Raw genomic sequence first — 23,121 nt, forward strand, 5'->3', positions numbered from 1 at the left:
AGCCCAACACCATGCAGGACGTTTGGCATTTGCCAGAGAACACCAAGATTGGCAAATTCACCACTGGCGCCCTGTGCTCTTCACAGATGAAAGCAGGTTCTCACTGAGCACATGTGACAGACGTGACAGAGTCTGGAGACGCCAAGGAGAACGTTCTGCTGCCTGCAACATCCTCCAGCATGACCGGTTTGGCAGTGGGTCAGTAATGGTGTGGGGTGGCATTTCTTTGGGGGGCCGCACAGCCCTTCATGTGCTCGCCAGAGGTAGCCTGACTGCCATTAGGTACCGAGATGAGATCCTCAGACCCCTTGTGAGACCATATGCTGGTGCGGTTGGCCTTGGGTTCCTCCTAATGCAAGACAATGCTAGACCTCATGTGGCTGGGGTGTGTCAGCAGTTCCTGCAAGACGAAGGTATTGATGCTATGGACTGGCCCGCCTGTTCCCCAGACCTGAATCCAATTATGCACATCTGGGACATCATGTCTCGCTCCATCCACCAATGCCACGTTGCACCACAGACTGTCCAGGAGTTGGCGTATGCTTTAGTCCAGGTCTGGGAGGAGATCCCTCAGGAGACCATCCGCCACCTCATCAGGAGCATGTCCAGGCGTTGTAGGGAGGTCATACAGGCACGTGGAGGCCACACACGCTACTGAGCCTCATTTTGACTTGTTTTAAGGACATTACATCAAAGTTGGATCAGCCTGTAGTGTGTTTTTCCACTTTAATTTTGAGGGTGAATCCAAATCCAGACCTCCATGAGTTAATAAATTTGATTTCCATTGATAATTTTTGTGTGATTTTGTTGTCAGCACATTCAACTATGTAAAGAACAAAGTATTTAATAAGAATATTTCATTCATTCAGATCTAGGATGTGTTATTTGAGTGTTCCCTTTATTTTTTTGAGCAGTGTAGATTGATGCTGTGTTTCCAGGGCTAAGAAACACGTTTACTAACATTTTAAAAAAGGAATATCAAAAATCATCTGTTGGTAAATGTATGTTTTAGCCCCTGAAACACAACATCAATTTAGATCGATTTTCAACAATTTGGTTTTGATAAAAATCTCTGACCATTAACCTTTAGTTTATACGCCAAGGTGTATACAGAGCAGACCAATTCAATGTCCTTTGTGAGAATTGATAAATCGCCCCATAAAATGTCTACATGCATCCCATGCATAATGGTCTCATTACAGAGCATCATACATAATATAAACTAACATTTCTAAACCACTTTGAGGTAAAAGGAATACTGGCCTATTCTATTCTACTGCATGTATGGCATCTAATGAGTACATTTATTGTTTTCACTCGTGCACTAAAATGATGTAGAAAATAAATCTAAATAAATGAAGAATGGAGGCAAGTAGGAATAGATAGATAACTGAAGGACGAGCGTTCCTCCACAGCACAGAGTAGTGATAGAAGGATCCTATGAAACTGATGTGAGAATATGGTTGTGTCACTCAGGCATATTGATAACTCTCTCTAAGCATGCATGGTTACGGATTTGGAGCCAGCTTTCTCATTTGGATAGCAATGGCAAGACAGCAATCTATTAATGAAATGGTGTCCGCAGAAATGACAGATAGAGTTCTACATTTTGCAGAATCTGTAACAAAGAATAGGGCCTGTCACTAAATCAACAACAATAGAGAAAAACAATGCTATACAGCAACAATTTATATTCTCTAAATGCACATTTTTGCATAAAAGAGATTACAGGGCTGAATTTTAGTTCATCCAAATTCTACGGTGCACAATGTGTCACTAAACAAACCGCAATTGTGTGCATATGTAAATATGCAGAAAACCCAAGATGACGCAGGTCTGCACCATTAAGATATGCGCCACTTATACATCGGATACACTTTTAAAACATTTGTTTTGAGACTAAAGTATGCATTCATTATTAGATTTGAATAACATTAAAAAAAAATCGGTTTCGGCAAGTAGAACAAATACATGTATTAAAGCATAAGCAGTGCCAATAAAGGATGGATCAGTTTCAGAAGGGAATCCACAGTGAGCCAATTAGATGGGATTATCTATTGCTGGTCATCATCATCATTTACGTGTATATGCACCTGCCCTCATGTACATTCAATAGATATTACTTAGACAGGCATACACCTGTAAATGTTTGCACTTAGATGAACATGATCTTTCTGTACCCAGCCTACATTAGAACGCCCTTTTTCTTTCCAACTTTCCAGTTGCTTATGAGACTGCAGAAGCAACTGGAAACTTTAACTGTGCCTCATATGCAGGTAATGTTTAAAGCCACAAGGAGCCCCGGCTGTGTGGAGCCACACACCTCAAGATGCTCTTGGGCAGAGTGACAACTGGACACATGCAGATGCGGAGCTTAGTTCACAAAACGTGTGAAAAGTGGGCTGGGGGAGTGCTCGTAACCTGGAAGAAGGGAGAGGAGTCATGGAGTTAATAGAGCACTTTAAGAAAGATGCTCTGGGTTGGATGAGAGAAGCTCTGGAAACCAGCAAGAGTGATGCAGAGAATGCCAAGACAGCAAGAGAGTATACTTGGTGAAGTGCTGATCCATCCAAAGAGAAGCACGCTACCCTTCTACTACAATTAAAACGTTACAGTACCTTAGTCCTTAACAAATTTGAGTGCAAATTTTTGCCTGTTGCATTGGTTATGTAATCACCATTGATTCTTCAGACTGCAGTAAAAACACACAGTAAAGTAAAAGTAATTAAATAAAGCTACTGAAATGCTATAAAACAATAGTAGCTTTTAAAAATGAAGGTGTTGAGAAGATGTTATGCACACCAGTGCCTGCAGGAATGTACTGGTGTTTGAACTGTTATACACACCAGTGCCTGCAGGAATGTACTGGTGTCTGAACAGAGAGGGATGCAAAACAAATGAACTCACAGACAGACTGGGAAATATGACATAACGTACACAGAAGGTGATAGGGTAACAAAACCAACACAGAGTGAACAGAGAAGCCCAGAGGCTAAGAAACTGGGTGTCTCCCTAGTATTAGAAATGCTCAGATGGAAAAAGCAAGATGTTGTGTTTTAATACATAGAGAACCCGAAATGCTGTTGCTAAGGGCAACAGCAAAACCCTAAAGGGTTACCAACGGGTGTGGCAGTAAACTCCTTGGTCAGAGATGGAATAATAGACACAAGGAGAGTCTCCACAATCCTAATTCTCACTTGCAGGGCCCAGGTTCAGCTTACTGCCACTAAACTGACACATGGACGCCCTGCACAGTGAGAGAGGATTATGCAGGCAGGTCTGAAAGTACAGCCACAAACCTGCTGGGTTCACAGAATAGCAAAAGAACCTCAGCAGGCTAAACGACTGACTCCAGTCTTACTGCTAGGTCTGGATTGGCAGAGTGTAGTACCAAATGCCCAGGCCTATTTGCAGTAAGCAACAACAAAATACAAAGCTACACAGTACTGGCTAACTTTCAGGAACTGACTAACCAACAAAGATTCAGCAGCATCTGCTTAACCTGAGAAGAGGCCTTATAAAGCAGGTGCTGTCCACGCCCCCCTCAGACCTCACAGACTGTGAGCACAAAAACCAGCACCGGATCCCATGCCTGTAACCACTGCACAGCAAAAGACCCGAACCGGAGTATCAGCTGCGCTCAGGTTACTCCGCTAGCACTTGTCTCCCGGTTGCCATGACGACGTGGCAGCACAGGGCAGGAGACCCTAACAGAAGAATATTGTGTAAACTTCTATATAAGGCAACTATCAACTATTCTCATTACCGCAGACATTTATCAGACAAGTAGTGTGAGAACCACTTTCCTTTCCTTAACTGTATGCATTTATTAACAAGTTTATCATTTCATTTGGTAAAGCAGAAATTGATCGGTGAACTTTTATTTTGCATATACAGTAGATCTGATCTGCACACTTTTATTTAGAAAATGTTAATTAAGAAAACTTTGCGACTGGTTGTTTAATCAGATTCTGGACAACGGATATAGTGAATTTGAGCTCACATTCTCCAGGTATGATGTGTGCAAAAGCAAAAGACACGTGATTCAGCTGTGCAGGGCTTCTCCTGTAGTGCATGATCCAACGCATGGGATCAGCACTGCTTTACTATTCAGGCAGGGGATGTTTAACATTAAGGGGCCTGTCTCTAATCAAATATTCCCCGAGAACACATGTTTTTAGGGGTTCATGCACATTCTAATGATCATGTACTATGGGGGGGGGGGGGGGGGGAGATCAGATATTGGAGGTCCCTCCATTTTCGTCTGCAAATGGGGACTGCTGGATTTACCAAGTTATGTGACGCAGAGCATTTCAGGGATTGACCCCAATAGGTAACGGGTGTGTATTGCGTGACCGGCGTCTAGGAGACCGCCGGTCAACATACTTCCGCCCCCCCAAAAAACCTTGCGTGCTTGCTGCTCTCGCCACGCTGAGGGCTTGGTTGCGTTCTATTCCCACTCTATGGGTGACGTGTACACCCATAAGTAGGAACAGTCCCTGTTGGTCGACATGCCGACCATTGGGATAGTGACGGGGCGGGATGTAAGGGGAGGTAATGCAACCAGCGGTCTCCTGACTGCTGATCACATAACTACATCCGTAGGTAACACCATCTCCAGAATTACAGTATAGTAGTCTACGAGAGGATCCCTCTTTGTCGGCCACCAGTGACACATGTGCAGGCTGACGACCATCACGTGCATTGGCAGCGGGGAGATGGAACCAGGAAGCTTTTAGCTATGCTATATCCATGCTTGTAGCTCTGTGTTAGGGCGGGCTTTTATTGCAGCCTGTCTCCTGGCGAGAGACCTATGGTAAATTTGCAAGAAAAATTCAAAATGCGCATTTACATGAAAAATTATTATCACACCAACATTAAAAATGTAGATAGTGATAAATATGCCCTAAATGTTACGGAGAGCAATGTAAAAGCCAGAAAAAGCCTTGCAGCACATTTCATTATATGCTATTACACCCATTTGACCATTTAACAAATAGATGCATGTCTGCTTTCCACTTCATCATTCTGCACCTATTTGTGGGAGGTTGTGGGTCCAGCTGGCAACGGAGGAAACAGGTCAATAAAAATGTCACTTCAATGTCTATCTAACCACGGCCTAATTCAGAGTTGATCGCAGCAGCAAATTTGTTAGCAGTTGGGCAAAACCATGTGCACTGCAGGTGGGGCAGATATAACATGTGCAGAGAGAGTTAGTTTTGGGTGGCGTGTGCTCAAACTGAAATCTAAATTGTAGTGTAAAAATAAAGCAGCCAGTATTTACCCTGCACAGAAACAATATAACCTACCCAAATTTAACTCTCTCTGCAACTGTTATATCTGTACACCTGCAGTGCACATGGGGGGTAATTCAGAGTTGATCGCAGCAGCAAATTTGCTAGCAGTTGGGCTAAACCATGTGCACTGCAGGGGGGGGGGGGGGGGGGGCAGATATAACATGTGCAGAGAGAGTTAGATTTGGGTGGGTTATTTTGTTTCTGTGCAGGTTAAATACTGCCTGCTTTATTTTTACACTGCAATTTAGATTTCAGTTTGAACACACGCCACCCAAATCTAACTCTCTCTGCACATGTTATATCTGCCCCACTGCTAACAAATTTGCTACTGCGATCAACTCTGAATTACCCCCTGCATTAGGACCAATACCTCCATTAAAATTAAACTTTACCAATTTTCTACTAAAATACTGCTCAGTATAACTTCATTTACATCTTAAATAACATGAGGAGAAATCAGGCAGGGTATAAATGTATGGTTTAATTACATTGTCCACATTTTGCCTCTAAGTTAATTTTAGAAAAGACATACACTGAAAGTATATTCTAAGTCTAACACACAATGGGGCCGTTTCTGAGAAAAATAGTTAACATTTTTATATCTGGATGGAACCATGTTATTCTTCAAGGGGAGCAAATACATTTATTATTTTTGCACGCAGGGTGAATACTGGATGCTTTTGCATGTAGCCCACAAATGTTGGGCAGCTTTATTTTTCACTGCAATTTAGCTTTGAGTTTTGACACATCTAACTTGCACATAAATATCTCTGCACATCTACCCCACCTACAGTACAACATGCTTTTACCATGGTGCAAAGTTACTTGCTCTGTTTTGATTTGCTCCCATCTCAGGATCAACCCCAATCTCCACCACCTCCAAGGACATGTAATAATCAGACATATTCAACACCCTACACACAAATGGGAATAACTCTATTAAAACACTCTCTCCATCCCTTCAATCTCATTTTAATATATTGCCCCACAAAACAAGCTTGTTTTAACATGTGGGTATAATCAAAAGTTCATGAGATGCCAACATTACAAGACCCTATGGGGCTGAAACTGAGTCAGCTGCATGCGCATTTGCGTCTTTATGTGAATTCTTCTAGAATTTCCTCCCCTTGTCTAAAAGCAGGCATGCGTATGTGCATGGACTGAGATGCCCATTGCACCATCTACAGATCCTGCATTACTATCTGGTGTGTCTTCTTCATTTGAGTATGGCTTTCCATGTGAGCGGCTAAATATCTGTGTACATAGCTGCTTTCAGAGACACATTCTCAACACACCTACAAAATGATTTGTGTGCGCCTGTTTTTCCATCCCATTACTTCACAGAAATGCCTACTAAAACTTTCAAACATGGCCTCCAAAATGAGTCTTTATGCGGAGAGAATCAGGATGCATGCGATGTGTGACTCGGATGAAAATGCAGTAGTTAAAAAAGGCTGCATATGGGTGAATATCGGCACTGGTTCAACTCAGAATACTCCCCTATAGGTGTAATTCAAATATGTGCACATCACAGATACTTATAGTAAAGCAACATCACCTACCTTTATCAATGCTTGAAGAAAGATAAAGTGGAGAGAGAAAATACCAATCAGCTCCTGTTACTTTTCAAACTTAATCCTTAAAATGATAGCTAGAAGCCGTTTGTCTCTCCACGCTTTGATAAATTTCCCCCAAAGCCTCTATAAATGACAGAAGCTTACTGGTTGGTACTGTCTCTTTTTTTACTTTCTCTCTCTCTCTCCCCAAGGTTTGATAAATCTCCTCCAAAATGAAATATATGTTTGTGATAATGCTGCCATTTGCAGTGTCCCCCCTCCATTCCAACTGCCGGCTTCATTAGTAATCGAATCAGTGCCTATATTTTGCTTTAGCACCCTTTTGTACAATTCCCTGTTTCGTAAAGAAATACATTTGGCTACATAAACTGTACATTTTATCACATTTAAATATGCAAATCCTTCTGAATGTTTGTTCCCATATGATTACAACCATAACACATTAAAAGGTTTAATTTCAGGAACCTAATGTCTCTAATTTAAATAGGTATTAATAATACTAATGCAGAGGCATGGTTCATATTCTGTATACAAATCCCAAGTGCTTAATATTGTCTATCATTTCTTTAACATGCATACTGATAAAAACATTTTGTTTTATTAGATTTAAAAACAAAACAAAACCCCCCCTCCAAAAAAAAAAACAACAATAATTTTCCAGGACAGTACATTACGGATTGATCCTAATCTAGAAGACCATAGAACGTACATAATCCCGCTGGACGGGATCCCGGCGGTCGAAATACCGACGCCGGAATCCCGACCACACAATCCCGACAGGGGTGGCGAGCGGAACGCAGCCCCTTGCGGGCACGGTGCCTCGCTACGCTCGGCACACTATTATATTCTCCCTCCATGGGTGTCGTGGACACCCACGGAGGGAGAATATGTCTGGATTCTGGCGGTCGGGATTGTGGCAGTCGGGATTCCGGCGTCAGTATTTCGACCGCCGGGATCCCGTCCAGCGGGATGTTGACCGCATCCCCATAGAACATGAGATCTTTGGGTATAACTAATAAATGGTGCTATTACTGGAATATGGTCTATGGCAGCATATCACAACTAAAGAAAATACATGGATATTTCTAAATTGCTTCTATACTATTCTTTACTTTATTCATAGCCTTACCTGCTTGATTCAGTTTATGTTGTCATAAACGCATCTCACATTTGGCATCTTTAAACCACATATAATCAATAAATGTACTTTCTTATATGTCTTACAACCAGTAACGTGCCTTCATAAAGGTCATACAAAAGCAATAACAGTCTCATATGTGCACATGTAACAAAACGTTTACTTGTTTTGGACAGAATTTTACCAGGAATAAATATAATACGAGTCAGCTGTTTTTAGGTGCGTCTTGGATCATACTTGCTGACATTGCTGCCCACTCTTTCCGGGAGGGGGCAGCCTGGTCGGCGAACAGGGGGCGTGTCAGGTGATAGGGAGGCGTGGCGGCATGAAAACGTCATTGTGGCTCTGTCCCCCACTATCCAGTGTCCAGGAAACATGCACTGAATAGTGGGGGGCGAAGCTACGATGACAGGATTCATTGAGTCCCCCTCGGACTGCCCACTGGTGGTCCGTTGTGACGAACCGAGGGGAACGGACCTGGCGGCAGATGCGGGACACTTGCCGACCTTTCCACACTTGCCACCCGATTTTAGGGAGCCTCCCGGCCTTTCTGGGAGGATAGGCAAATATTGTCTTGGATAAAGCTAACGCAGTTCTGACCTCACTGCAGACCATAGTTATTAAGCATCAAAATGACCATAGAAATGTGCTTATAGAACCAAATAACAGACATTTTGAAACATATTGGACAGGTGACAGATTTAAGTGATTCAAGCAGTAGGTTCAAAAATGTGGAGCCCAGTAAGTGAAGGGAGGGTGTCCATTAGCAAGCTTCCTGAGGTAGTACATAGCATTGTTATTCAAACTGGGTAACTTGATTAGAAAGTATTTAAAAATCAGGTTAAAATATGTCAAAGGACAGCCAGCCTAGATCTGACTGATATCACATTGGTTTATTGCGTGTTTACACAGCAAGGCAAAAGGGCAGCCTAAGTACAGTTGATCAAACTTGCATTACAACCCCAGCCTGAAATGGCATATCTATAATGGGTGTGGAATGTTTGGTGAATACAGGCCCCTGAGTCCAGGGGAGCCCAAACCTCAAACACTGCAGGTATATATAGCTACACCATATCCGGTGTAGAGAAGCAAAAAATCACAGGGAAAATAGTGTGACGCCCATTTTCCGGTTGATTTGCACATGTGCAGGTGCCATGTTTCCAGAGACCTGAGCATGTGCAGTAGACTGGCACAAAGCAAGAGTGGACTGCTCTGCCAGAGAGGGGACCTGCATGTGACTATATTAATCCTCTATTAATCCGCCCTGCCAGCTTGTAATGTATTTTGTATGATAGCATACCTCTCAACTTTACCATAGTAGAAAGAGGGACTCCTGCGCGTCGAAGCCGCGACCGCCGGGAAAATGGGGCATGGCTTTGTAGAAAGGGGCATGCCTTTGCGGTAATGCCGCTATTGCGAGCCACGGACCACGTTTCTCGTCACTATGGGGACATAGCCAGCGCAGTCTGAATTAAGCCCTACAGTATCCCTATGCTTGCGGAGTGTGCAAGCGCATTGGGAAGCACTGCGCGTGCGCACCCCGGGAACCCAGTGAGATGCTAAAAGCATCTCAGGGCTACGATTGCTTCCATTGGTGGGGCGCGGTTCGGACAACACAGGCATGTCCAGACCGTTGCGGTGGCTGCATCACGTCACATGCAGCTGCTGTGACCCGGGACACGGCGGGTAGCCGCTTGCCTGCACAGCTAGGATGTGCACTAGCTGCAAAGGTAGGGAGCTACTCGCCGGGTGTGAAGGCATCGCCGCTGGGGGGCAGAGCCAGACATGCGGGGCGGACTAGCCCTGTGCTGGGTGTTCCCCCGCATGTCTGAGAAAATGATCGTAGATGTGCTAAATTTAGCACATCTACGGTCAGGTCTGAATTAGGCATATAGTATAATCAACATATCTAGTAATTTAAGTGGATTTTAAGTCTTTACAAAAGCCAATTAGAAATACGGAACACCCTTATGGCCTTAGAACAGTGCAATGAGAGACCACACAAATGGTACATAGTTGGTTAGATTTGAAGCCAGAAATTGAATCAATCTAGGATCTCTTTATGCTGGCCATACATTGCTCAAACGCAACATCAGACAGACGGACAGATAGACAGACAGACAGACAGACCAATTATCTTTGCCATAATTGATCTGTCTGTCATGTGGTGAGTATATCTACTATCAGAATCGAGCAGCAATTATCACATCTGTCAGGCATGTTAGAAGATTTCTCATGCCCAACAGACCAATGATTGCTGCTTGTTCATGGGCATACACTGTGTGTATGGCCACCATTAGAGGTGAAACAAATATATATATATATATATATATATATATATATATATATATATACACACACATACATATACATACATACATACACACACACACACACACATATAAAATATATATTTCAATACCTGAGTACTAATGTCACATTAGTCACGTCAACATTATAGTCACATTTTTTAAGTTTTTTTAATTTGATCTACAATAATGGAACAGTCTACTCCCATATTTTATTTTACCAAATCATTTTTTCCCCTAGAAATTGGTGGAAAGCCAGAGGGAAATGGACTAAGGATATTTGCTGTTTACTGAAAGCTGCCGATTTGAAAATGAACATTTTCCTTGACTTTGGATAACATATAGAAAGGTAAAAGAGAAGTTTGTTGTTTCAAACAATTTTTCTGTTAACACTTTTGTCTTTGGCTGGCTTCTGACCCTTGAGGTTTGACAAAGTGACAAAGGGGCACATGTATCAAAGCCTGTAGAGAGATTAAGTGCCAACCAATCAGCTCCTGTCAGTTTACAGGCAGATTGGTTGGTACTTTATCTCTCTCCAAGCTTTGATAAATCTCCCCCTACGTTTTTGATGGGGGCTTTGTAGGAGTGTGCTGGAAGAGGGCATCTGACTTCTGATGGCACACTCTGCAAGAAATGCTTAGCAAAGCTAGACACAAGGCATCTCGGACGTTGTATAGGTCATTAATATTTGAAGTAACCTGTCATTTTTCAAACACAGCCTGTAACCTGACAGTTAGGAGCTGATTGGCTGGCACTTTATCTCTCTACAAGGCTTAGTACATCTCCCCCTATGTAAAGTATGAGAATGTGGCCTATAATTACTTTACTTGTGTGTCATTCTAGCATTTTCACCACATGCTAACAGGTCTCTCCTTTACTGCCGTGATGTACAGTAATTCACTTAAAACATCCTGCAGCATAATACCAGTCTAGTTCTAGATGTCACCACCTGGTTATACAGTAGGTGTTAGAGCATACTTGCCTACTCTCCCGCAAGCTGTGGGAGGCTCACGTTTTTTGGGGTAGCCCCCAGCATCCCCGGAAGAGTAGGCAGGTCTCCCGCATCCTGCTCGCACCCTAGTGATGCAGGCAGTATGGAGACATACTTTCCCGTATTCATGGGTCCTTGGGGAGGGGTTCAAATGATGTAAATCGCGTCATTTTAGCCCCACCCCTTTCCCGCGAATCGCAGCATTTTCCCGATCTGGGGGTGGGGCTTGGTGATGTCACAGCCCGGCCACGCCCCCCGAAGTATCCTGCATTGTCTTCTCTCCATGCTTCTCCCAGAGAGGAGAAATTGTAAGTAGGTAAGTATGTGTTAGAGCCCAGGCTTGGCATTGTAGAATGACTATATAGGCAATGACCTAAATGACAGAATTGATCTGCCTCAAGTGGTCTTGTTTTATAATGTTGTTGTTATTATGATTTTACATGCACTATGCCTTCCAACAGAGGCGTCACCGGGTGTGGTGAAGCCCGGTGCATGCCCCTGATCTCCTGCCGCGATCGCGGCAAAAAGGGGCGTGGCCTTGTACTTAGGGGGTGTGGCTTTGCGGGGATCATGGAATCGTCACTCTGGGGGCGTGCCCAGCATCTCCAGAGATGCTGGGCTTCCCCCAGAGCCAGTCTCCGTCCGCTGTCAGCTCCTCTCTGTGACAGGAGCCGGGTGCTATAGGAGACTTTCTCACTGCAGCACCTGGTTCCGGTCAGTGCGGAAGAGCTGACATTTGGTTGTCACCCTCCTCCAGGCGTCACACCCGGGTGCGGGCCGCACCCCCCACACCCGCCTTGTGACGCCACTGCCTTCCAACATAAAAAATATATACTTTACAGGTATAGGCTGGGGTCATAAAGTGTTAGGGTGAGCATAAAGGGACAAATGTACTATATGAAATCTCAAGCTATATCATATAATAGAGAATGAAGTAATGTTTCTCTCCAAATTTTTTTTAAAAAGTGTCAAATTATTATATAGGTATATAGGGTCCCTAGGCCAATTTTTCTTTAATGGTGGCTCCCTGATCTATACAGATTTTCTATCAATTACTAATGTTGAATTGCAAATAAGTGTAATTACACATTTATTATTATTATTATTATTAAGAATTTCATGAATAAAAGTATTTGATTAAATTCAAGTGTGTAGAAACTACTGTTACAGGCTGGGTTTTAAAAATGGCAGTTAGGAGCTGATTGCTGGCTGCAGGTAGTTTGTCACTCTCTACTTTATCACTTTTCAAGGCTTAGTACATCTAGCCCAAAGAGTAAAGGGCATATTTACTAAAGTGCAGGTTTTCAAATGAGAAGGTGGTGCCCATGGCAACCAATCAGATTCTGGCTATTATCTTCTAAAGTAGAAGGTGCTAGATAAATAAGTAAAATCTGATTGGTTGCTATGGGCAACATCTCCTCACTTAAAAACCTGTACTTTTGTAAATATACCCACAATCATTCATATAGTTACCTCAATTTAAAACATATTTCCTGTGCATGAAAAAATAATCCCAAATGCATTTAAAATGACATAATATAAAACAAAACATCCTTCTGACAGGCAACAAACCCAAAAGATAACACCTAGACACTTGCTTTAAATATTGTACATTGGTTCTTTGCAGCATTCACAACAGAAATGAAGAACTAAATATGACTTACATATCATGTTCTGGAGAATAAAGCTCTGACCCAGAGGAGTTAATTAGCAGAAATATTTTTATGTAACAACATTAAGACAATAGCATGGCTTACCACGTCAAGAATGTAGCTGCTAAATTGCTTTAGATTTAGGAGGCCGGTAAAAAGAGTTTAATGATTCCTAATTTAACAAAGTATACACAGATTTTTGTCATTTAGTTAAAATAGAATCTTGTTAAATATGTAGAACTTGGAACTATCCTCAAAGAGTATGTTAAACAACTAATGAATAAAAAACTAAAACAGTAGATATCAAGCCAATTCAATTTGGACAACCTCATACTGTGGAATATGTGCCAGACCGTGCCACACATACACCGTCCAGTGTATTGTATCCTAGTGGCAGTGTGGAGTGCATTGAGGTGAATGTAATAAACAATGGGGCAGATGTATTAACCTGGATAAGACATAAGGAAGTGATAAACTAGGTGATAAACACTCCAGCCAATCAGCTCCCATATGTAAATTAACAGTTAGGAGCTGATTGGCTGGTGCGTTATCACCTTGCACGTAACACTGCTTTATCACTGGTTCATTACTTCCTTATGCTTTCCCCAGGTTAATACATCTACCCCAATATGTTGGTGACAAGCATGTTCCTATTATCTCAAAGAACTATGCTTCATCTGCACTTATTTGCCTAGCACACTATCTGTCCTGTTCCCTTGGTGAAGAAGGACATGATAAAGGTGGTCTGTCTCGATAAAGGCCCAGGCCAGGGCTGAAACGCGTTGACAAGCAGGAGTGTGAGTAGTGACAAACTTCTTTCCGGATTTTTATTCATTAGACTTTTATTCAATTTTTTTATGCTTTACTAAAAGGGGACATCCCGTGCTTTTGGGACCCCCTTCAGTCTTTCCTTGCCGGCTCCGCATAGGAATTGTTTTATTTTTGTATACTGTGTTTTTATGGATCCAATACAGTCTGTCTGTATCCGTGACTTCCAATACATTTTTGTACCCCCCCTATATCCATCTGAGGAGAGCTGAGTTCTTTCTTTTGGGGAGGCAAGACTGTCACCATTAAGGACAGTGGACAGGGGAGTCGAACCTAAAGATACCTTGATGGGAGTACGACGATACTTAGAATTGTGAGTTTGGGTACGCACAAGTTGTTCCACAGATTTTCATGCTACCTTAAAGATACCTTGATGTGTTTACTATCACCTTCATGAGTGTGAGTTTCTGGGTACGCTCCATCTAGATATTACAAGTTTCTAAAGATACCTTGATGTGTTTACCACCCATCTCGCGAGTGTGAGTTTTGGGGTACGCTCCACCAATATATTATTGACTACACCTATTTGCCAGGCGCAGTTCAAGTGAATCAGGCCTTGGTACTGGAAAAAGAAACCTTGATGGGCTTAGATATATCTGATTAAAGTGTGAGTGGGGTACGCTTAGAACCACCACTAGTTCCCTTGTAAAAGACTCATCTGACATATAGAAGGAATTTACTACACATTGGTTTTTCTTGTTTCTATTTTTCCCTACATGTTGCCATATCCTGGAGAAATTACACCAGCCAATATCTATTGAAGGATTCACCACAGGAAACTGCTAATAAGGGATGTAACGGTGATATTTTCATTATAAGTGGTTTTGTTTTATTAGAGCGCTGTTGGTGTAAATACAGATCTCAAATTTCTGGTGTTGTGAGTAGTGTCTGAGATGTGGTGACATCTCCTGAGATCTGTTATACCATAAGCTGCTTGGCGCCTGTCCTGGGACACCCCCGAAAAAATCTTTGTTTCATGATAAAGGTGGATGTCCACCTACATAAACTACGTATCCACTGTCCGTCTGGCAGCCTGTGCAGTGACGACAGTTCTCTCTACACCTTTCCTGGCTTCTCTCTGTGATGAGAAATGATCTGACATGTTGATGGCTGATATATCTCCTTTTCTGTACTAATTACCAAAGCAGAAGGTGTTTGGGTTAGCACTGTATGTAGCTATGAGATCGCCTCTCAGTTGTATCACATAAAGAAGAATACAAAGCAATGTAAAACATTGAGAAACCTGAATCTGATCAGTTTCATTGTTAATGAATAGCTCTGTACAAATTGGCAGAGCTATACAATTACACAGGCGATGCATCTACTAGTTTAAGTGTAACACTATACAAACCAAGAATGTCTCTTTTTATCCCTATGAGAGTGATTATGAATGCTGCACTGCAGCTGCACTATTCGTAAATGTTTCCTACTGAATGGCTGTTGTGTGAGATGCTACACTCTGGCTAGGTGGCAGTGTGGTTACATTATGAGGGAGAGGGCAGAACTTTCCCTACACAGGAAACCAGTAATTCATTATCCTGATTTAGGCAGTATCTTAAAATGCAAAGATTACAAAGATGGTAATGATTTATCACTAACCCTCCCGGCGCTAATAGACAATGAATAAAGAAAAAAAAAATGTATATGTATAATATATATATATATATATATATATATATATATATATATATATATACACACACATACATACATACATACACATACACACACACACACACACACACACACACACACACACACACACACACACACACACACCTTCTTAATATTTATCTTCAAAATGCAGTTTTTAAGTAACTGTTGGTAGGTTTCCTTTTTGTGAGAATTTAACAGAAGCTTAAACTTGAGCATAAAAGGATTACAGCAAATATAGGAATTGCCCAGGCCATAAATTATACAGTTTGTATCGTGCTCCTCTTCCACTATCTCCATGCTGTCCACTCTCACCCATCACACTTAGCATTATATATGCCATGTAGTACTCTTAACCGTCAACGTGAAAGCTACATTTTGCACCCCGTAGTCTTGCGAGTACCATCAAATTCCGATTAGGTGATTCATGGATTATCTGCTGTTTATTTACAGAGTAGAATAAAGTACAGCAGCTTGTAAAGTTCTATGAATTTTACAGGAACAGGACTTGCATTAATTTCACAATACAGCTTATGTGTCAGCATGCATGTCTATTAAGCCATGCCTTCTTTCCTAAAGGCTCCAATATGATAAGGTACTGTAATATACTTTACGCAGATTTTAGCCTTTTACTTGACTGCAATGACTTTATGGAGATAAGGCAATTACTTGATGCAGAGCACAAAATGATGTTCAAGCTCAGAAACTGAATACCCATGTTTCATTCCACTTATCTCAAATCAACAGCTGTAGAGCCTAGATATCAGAATCCATCTGAAATTAATGTGGATTCAGTGGCTTAAGAGTATAGCCCAGTGGAAAACCATCGCTCCTGTCCTGATACTATATAATGAACTGCACGTGCAGTGATAACAGGGAACAGTGCTTGAATTATTTAAGTGTAAATTTTGTTTTTAATTTAATATTAAATATCAAAACATATTAGAAACACACACACACATATATATATATATATATATATATATATACATATACACACACACACACACACACACACACACACACACACACACACACACACATATATAATCTACCAGGGGTGTCTTCAGAGAGGAGGCGGCCAGTGAACAGTTTCCTTCTGGGCCCCCTCCTCTCTAGCTGGCAGGGCTCTTTAGTCTGGGAAGTAGGGTCACTAGGGCGGCCAATGGTGTGGCAGCCATTTTCCCAGTCATTTCTGCAGCCCAGCTGCAGCAATGTGGGACTCCAAAGGGTAAGTATTTAAAAAAAACAAATGGGTGCAGGGTGTGCGGTGTGGGCCCCCTTTGACCCTTTGGGTCGGTGTGCACTGCACGCAAGGCACCCATTATAAATACGCCAGTGATAGATAGATAGATTTGAAATAGCTCATTAATGCAGTATTATACTGTATTGCATAAATGTATATAATGTAAAGGATATATGTGCAATAGGGTTGGGGTCGGGATCCCAACGGTCAGCATACCGATGCCGGGATCGGTGTCTTACTGCGCTCGCCACAGATTCTATTCCCACTCTATGGTGTCCCGGCGTTGGTATGCTGACTACCGAGATCCCAACCGCCGGTCCCCTGACTACATCCCGTGCAATGCTTACACTGTCCACACCACACATTAAATAAATTGAACTATGAAAGCATTGTGAGGGTAGCTGGCTGCACAGACTCATGCTGGGTAAGGCAACAGAAACAATAATTAATTCAATGTGAAATGTATTATATATGACATATTCTTGTGTACCTGGAGATTTTATATAAAACTCTGCTTCTCAGACAGTACAGCCAGTGCTGGATGCCAGTGAGAGGGGATGAAGCGAATAATTATATCAGTACTTTCCATTCCAGAATACCTTAGTGTCCTGACACATTCTACTGAATGAGAGAGGTTATTTACCTTGTCCTATGAGAAGCACTTCTAAAATACACATGTGATACAACCCTGTGCACACTGCCACTGACAGGTAGAAACAAGAATATCAGGTGGCAAAACTGCTACTGTACAACCAGTATTTACAGGAGTTTGTCACTTAATGAGCAACCTGTCACTCACAGGCCCATATGACATTCAATACATGTGGCCCACTTGGAGCTGTGTCAATACCAGCGAGGAAATCATAAAGGTGAAGAGAGCCTGACTATTTTCATGTCAATAATTTTCTGCAATGAAAAAATGTCGAAGTATTTCACAAAGGAAAGAGGGGAACAGAAACAGTAAAATGTTACTTATGAATTATTAAATATTTTCTGAATAGTTGATTTGATACTGTAAACAGACATTAAAATGTGCAAGTCATTTCACAGTTTAAAAAGGAGCATGTTGAATGACACTGGAGCTATTATACCTATACAATATCAATTTTCCATAGTTCTTTCAGGATGTCAGAGCAAGATTAATGCCTTCAAAACAAACACGTTGTACAGAAGAACAGAATTTGATAAATCCGAATACGGTGAGAGCTAAACCTATTTGACGGTTATGAAATTTAAAATGCTTTTCCAACTAAATACAAATGACTTTATTTTATTGGTTTGCACATCTATTCTTGCAACATTACTAAATACAGTGAAATTCTTTCTTATATCTGTATGCCTTCCAACTGTGTTTTTCATCAAAGCTTTTATATCAATAGAGGTGTTTATTCAGTGAACCTTGAATACACTGTTTCCCATAAAACTGTGAATGGAACACACCGCATAGGGAAATGTTGAGTAGCTGCCTGAGACACCCTGTTTACTGCTTCATTGTGCTTGGGATGAACCTGCATATTCTCAGAAGATGGCAACAACAGGTGAGGGACCATCAAAGGGTCACCCAGACTATGCTTGGCAGATGCAATAGTGAATGAGGTCTGAAATATCAAGCAATGAATTAATAAAGGCCAGATTAGCAATAGGGCGTTTGGGCTAGAGCGCCATGTCTCCACATAAGAATAAGATCGTCATGACAATGTGATGATATCCAGATGGCAAGACAGTATATCTCTATTTTCCTGACAAAACAATGCAATTTTTCTACTTTTACATATAGGTTAGTATTGGGGCTGATAGTGATACATGAACACTTGGCACTGGCCTCACCCACACAGCACTAGTAACAGCTCCTCCACTTCCGAAGCTTATCTTTACTCCCAGGCTCATGTGGCTCTTAATCTGGCTCTAGGATTGATAAAATATTCCAGAAAGACATGTACACCCCAATACATTTGGAATTTATATTGAAGTATTTTTAAACATTTGGAAAAGTCATTTATTGATAGTAATGCAGATGTCAAGAACCTTTGCTGCCAAATTTACATTTACAGTAGTAGACAATTTATCCCATCCTCTGTCTTATTCAAGCTCCATCTAGTCTCCATCTATGGTTGCTTTAGTTGTTACAAGTAGAATACAATCTACACTGCGAGACAATAACAGCTTCCATGTAATTACTAGTGATCAATAGAGGGGGCTTTAGTAATTCACAGGTGGCATGTAAAATGTGGAGCTGACCGCCAGCCAATTGAAACTCGGGGTCGGGCAGCCAGCACTTCCCAGCTACCACCAGCCTGAACCTGCCTGAATGAGGTACCTGGAGAAGATCCTGGTAAGATGCCCCTCATGTGGATCTGGCTTTTCAAAAATATAAATGGAAAAAAGAAAAAAAAATTCTGTCTTGTTCAGTGTTTTGTTTTGCTTTTTTTCTATCTGGCTTGCTCTATGTTTTGATATGTGGATCTTGGGGCTAATTCAGACCTGATCACTAGGCTGCGTTTTCGTACAGCGGGCGATCAGGTCCAAACTGCGCATGTGTATGCACTGCAATGCACAGGTGCATCGCACGGGTACAAATCGGATCGCTGCTCAGTGATGGTTTTGTGCGAAGAATCTATTCGCACGGGCGTTTGCAAGGAGATTGACCAGAAGCCGTTTGTGGGTGTCAACTGGCCGTTTTCTGGGAGTGGTTGGAAAAATGCAGGCATGTTCATGCGTTTGGGCAGGCAGAGTTCCCGACGTCAATTCCGGTCCCGTATAGGCTGACGTGTTCAAAGCGGCTGAGTAAGTCCTGGGCTACTCAGAGACTGCACAAAATCTGTACAGCTCTGCTACACATGCATTCGCACACTTGCAAAGCGAAAATACAGTTTGCGGCGGCGACTATGCGAACACAGGACTGCAAAAACCCCTAGCAAGCGAACAGGTCTGAATTAGGCCCCTTGTTGGTTCGGTGTTTTTTTATGTGGCTTGTTCACGGTCGTTTTGTGGATCTGGCTTTTGTTTATGTGAATCCGGGGGGTGCAGGGTAGAAAACTGGGGTGTATGGTAGGATTTTCCTGTGAGGCAACATCTCTTGCAGTGAGGTCACGCCCCATGATCACCTTCGGTGTGCGCAAAAATGTTTACGTTTTCCAGTGTGTGTGTGTGTGTGTGTGTGTGTGTGTGTGTGTGTGTGTGGGGGGGGGGGGGGGGGGGGGGGTTTACTGTTCCCACTGGGAGCTAAGTTTTCTAGAAAAGGCAAACAGCCCTGGTAACAAGTCACTATTGTAGGGGTGTATACTCCTTATTTACAGTTTATATGACAATTTACATAACGCCAGCTTTGTCAATATCAGTAATGTGGAAGAAGGGTTGGGAATACTCAATGCCAAAGGTCTTTTCTCTCTTTTCTGTCTCTTATGGTTTGTTAAAGGAGAGGAAGTGCTCCAATGTGGAGTTAAAACAGTGTGTGATTGGCTGGATGTGATCCAATCACTTATGGTCATCATCTTGATTCTTTACACTCCCTTTCAAGTTTCCAGTCTTGTTTGCGGTCATACAAATAGTGAACATTATAAAGGGTATTGGAGAAGCTCCAAGTTATTTTCTTTAATAAATAAATATATTTTAAAAGATTTAAACAGAGGGAATTGTTAATTATATGGGCACAATTCTATCAGCTCTGTTTGAACAATTTTAAACCTTAGTTCCCATTACTTACTCCTGTAACTGACAAGCATTATGGTGTTCATCTGTTTGCCGTTTTAAATCTCCCGCTGCCTGGCTCATTGCTTTGTTTAAAATGCCATCCAGGCCGCAGGCATTTCAGCTCTGATTCAGTCAGTCACTGGCACCTTTAGTGTGCTTGTGCAGAGCTAACAGAGATGGGGATCAGAGAGCTGATTACTTGTTTCCTATTTGGGCATCATGTTAACTATGTGTGCCCCACACAGTTCCTTACACTGCTAGATGTAATCGCAACACAATTTAAAATCATAGTATAAAATGTATCTATTGTGATCACGATTCAAGTTTTTGGCCTTGAGGGGGATTTCCGGGCAACTGGAAACCCATCCCTGCGATTACCTAATGGTTATGAAAATTGTTACTGGTGAACACTGGAGATATAAATGTATTAAACAAAAAAAAACAAAAACCTAATTCATTCGGTAGTAAAAAGAAATTCTAACACCATGTACTTTCCAAAATCTTATCAGTCATCTAAATTCTACCGAAGGTAGGAAGGCACAAGAGAAATGAGCTCTACTATTGTCACATAACAAAACGTATTGTCCCGCTTCTCTTATTCTGCAGTTTTCATAGGAGAATCCTGGCAATTTTCCAACTGCTCTATTTAAAAGGATGATCATAGAGAACAATACAGTGATATCAAATAATATGATTTTACCCGTGTTGGTCAGATGACAGCGATACCACAATTCCTAACTCTGTGTAGAACAAGCAGTTTAAAAATGTATTTGACAATGAATAATCACCTTCTCCCTTTAGGTATCAGAAATATACATACAGATCACAAGCTAAGTTTCCTCACAGCTGTCTTGCTTTCAATAGCAGCAAAGGAACCCAGAAATAATGGTTTTTAGATACAAATACAGACATCCTATCACATGCAACAAAAAGACGTATAATTTTGGACATGGTTTAGACTTCTGGCCTTACAATTGTTTTGGAAATACTATGTAACTAAGCATGCGTTATATCAGCCTCACACCCATAGGTCCCTTAACTGTAGTCTACAGTAGACTACCACCTAGCGGCTATTGCTCAGAGCCTTCAATACACAAGTCTGCTTAAAGCAGGGATGCAAAGAACATACTATTAACAGTAAACTCCAAACCACTTCAGACATCCTGCTTCTTCAATATTTTAATAGCTATCTCCTACTTTTAATATTGTCGATGGAAACTTTTTCCTCCAGTTAAGGCTGTGTATACTGTAGGTTAGAGATTTACTGGATTCCAGAAGGTATATATAGGACTTCGTGAAAACATAATTCCTTTAGATCCAACATATGCAGTTCTGACCAATGATTTGTGATATCTTCCATTTCATCCCTACATAGGCTCTTTGGTAGCATGAAAAACAACTTCCTCATTTATAACCTTTTCTATTCATTCCTAAGAATACTCATGTACAGTTCAATGCAAGCTGTCAGTAAATGCTTCCACATTCTGTGCACGGAAAGGATGTACATTGTAGTCCATATGCAGAGTTGTACGAATCTTAAAGAGCGGAATTCCCCCGTCAGTAAGCTTAGTTAGATACCCATCATTATCATCACTGTAGACTTTCACCAGTCCCATGTCTGGTGCTAAAGATATGTTTGAAAATAAGAGTCTCTGTGCTTCCGGAAAATGCCCCCCCCCCTCCCTGAGAACAGTGCTGCACCCATAGGCACAGTACCCCTATGCCCCCCTTAATCCGCTCCTATTCTGACTGCAACTCCACTCCACAATCTGCAGCAGCAGCAGCAGCCGGGTTGTGGGTGCACTTTCCTACTGAAGGCTCACCGCTTGCTCTCTCCCATTGTTTGGTACTTGTCAGCTATCAGATGCCTATAGTCAGGGAGATATGTCAGTCACTGGGGCACACATAACCAATAGGGGTGATGCTGACAAGAAGGGGAGGGCCAGAGGAGTGGGGGCGTACAACCAATGACCTAGTTCACAGAATGCTTCATCCAGTTTGGGTCACAAGTGTAGATACAACTGTAAAGCATGTGCAGTATGCAAGATTCCCTCCACAATTGGGCATACTTTAAACTTTGCATCAATCCCATTCAGTGTCGGACTGGGGCAAGAAGGGCCCACCAAGGAAATGCAGTGGTAGGGGCCCATGCTTAAGGATGTGGCCAGGTAATAGTGGAGGTGTGGCCAGCCACCACATAGGCCCTCTCAACCGTAAGAGAGTGCATGGGCTGGGCCCATAGTCCTGTGCAGTATAAGGTAACATATGTATAATGTATAATTAAAGAACACTAGGATACAGCCTGGAACCTAATCCCTAGAGGAGGAGATGGGCCCACAGGCAGTGGGGCCCACCGGTGGTTTCCCCTGTTCCCCTGTGGGCCAGTCCAACCCTGATCCCATTGTGTACTGTTGTCATAATAAATGCATCTCATCTATATGTCTAACATTTGCATATTCAATTGTGAACATTAAATGAAATGTACATACAGTACAAACATGGAATAGGTTATCTTATAGGCAGTACTCAGTCCCACATCTAAGAGCATTAACTCAACACATTCTATTTAGAAAATATTTCGAGTAGAGTTCTTTTCTGATGAGCTGACTGATAACTGCGTTTCTCTGGTATGTTGGTTACATAACAGGCATCATGTGACAGGCTCTACGTTTACATTATAAATTCTTTTAACGCAACAATGGAATCAGGACATGATGCATTGCTGGCGCACACTTGCATC

General features: G+C 42.0%; 1 protein-coding gene across 10 annotated transcripts in view; it reads right to left on the minus strand.

Annotated features, from left to right (window-relative positions):
* KCND3 (potassium voltage-gated channel subfamily D member 3) overlaps nucleotides 1-23,121 on the minus strand; it is a 618,909-nt gene that overhangs the window by 555,318 nt on the left and 40,470 nt on the right. The window lies entirely within an intron of this gene.

This window comes from Pseudophryne corroboree, chromosome 2, assembly GCF_028390025.1.
Source record: "Pseudophryne corroboree isolate aPseCor3 chromosome 2, aPseCor3.hap2, whole genome shotgun sequence".
Taxonomy (NCBI): domain Eukaryota; kingdom Metazoa; phylum Chordata; class Amphibia; order Anura; family Myobatrachidae; genus Pseudophryne; species Pseudophryne corroboree.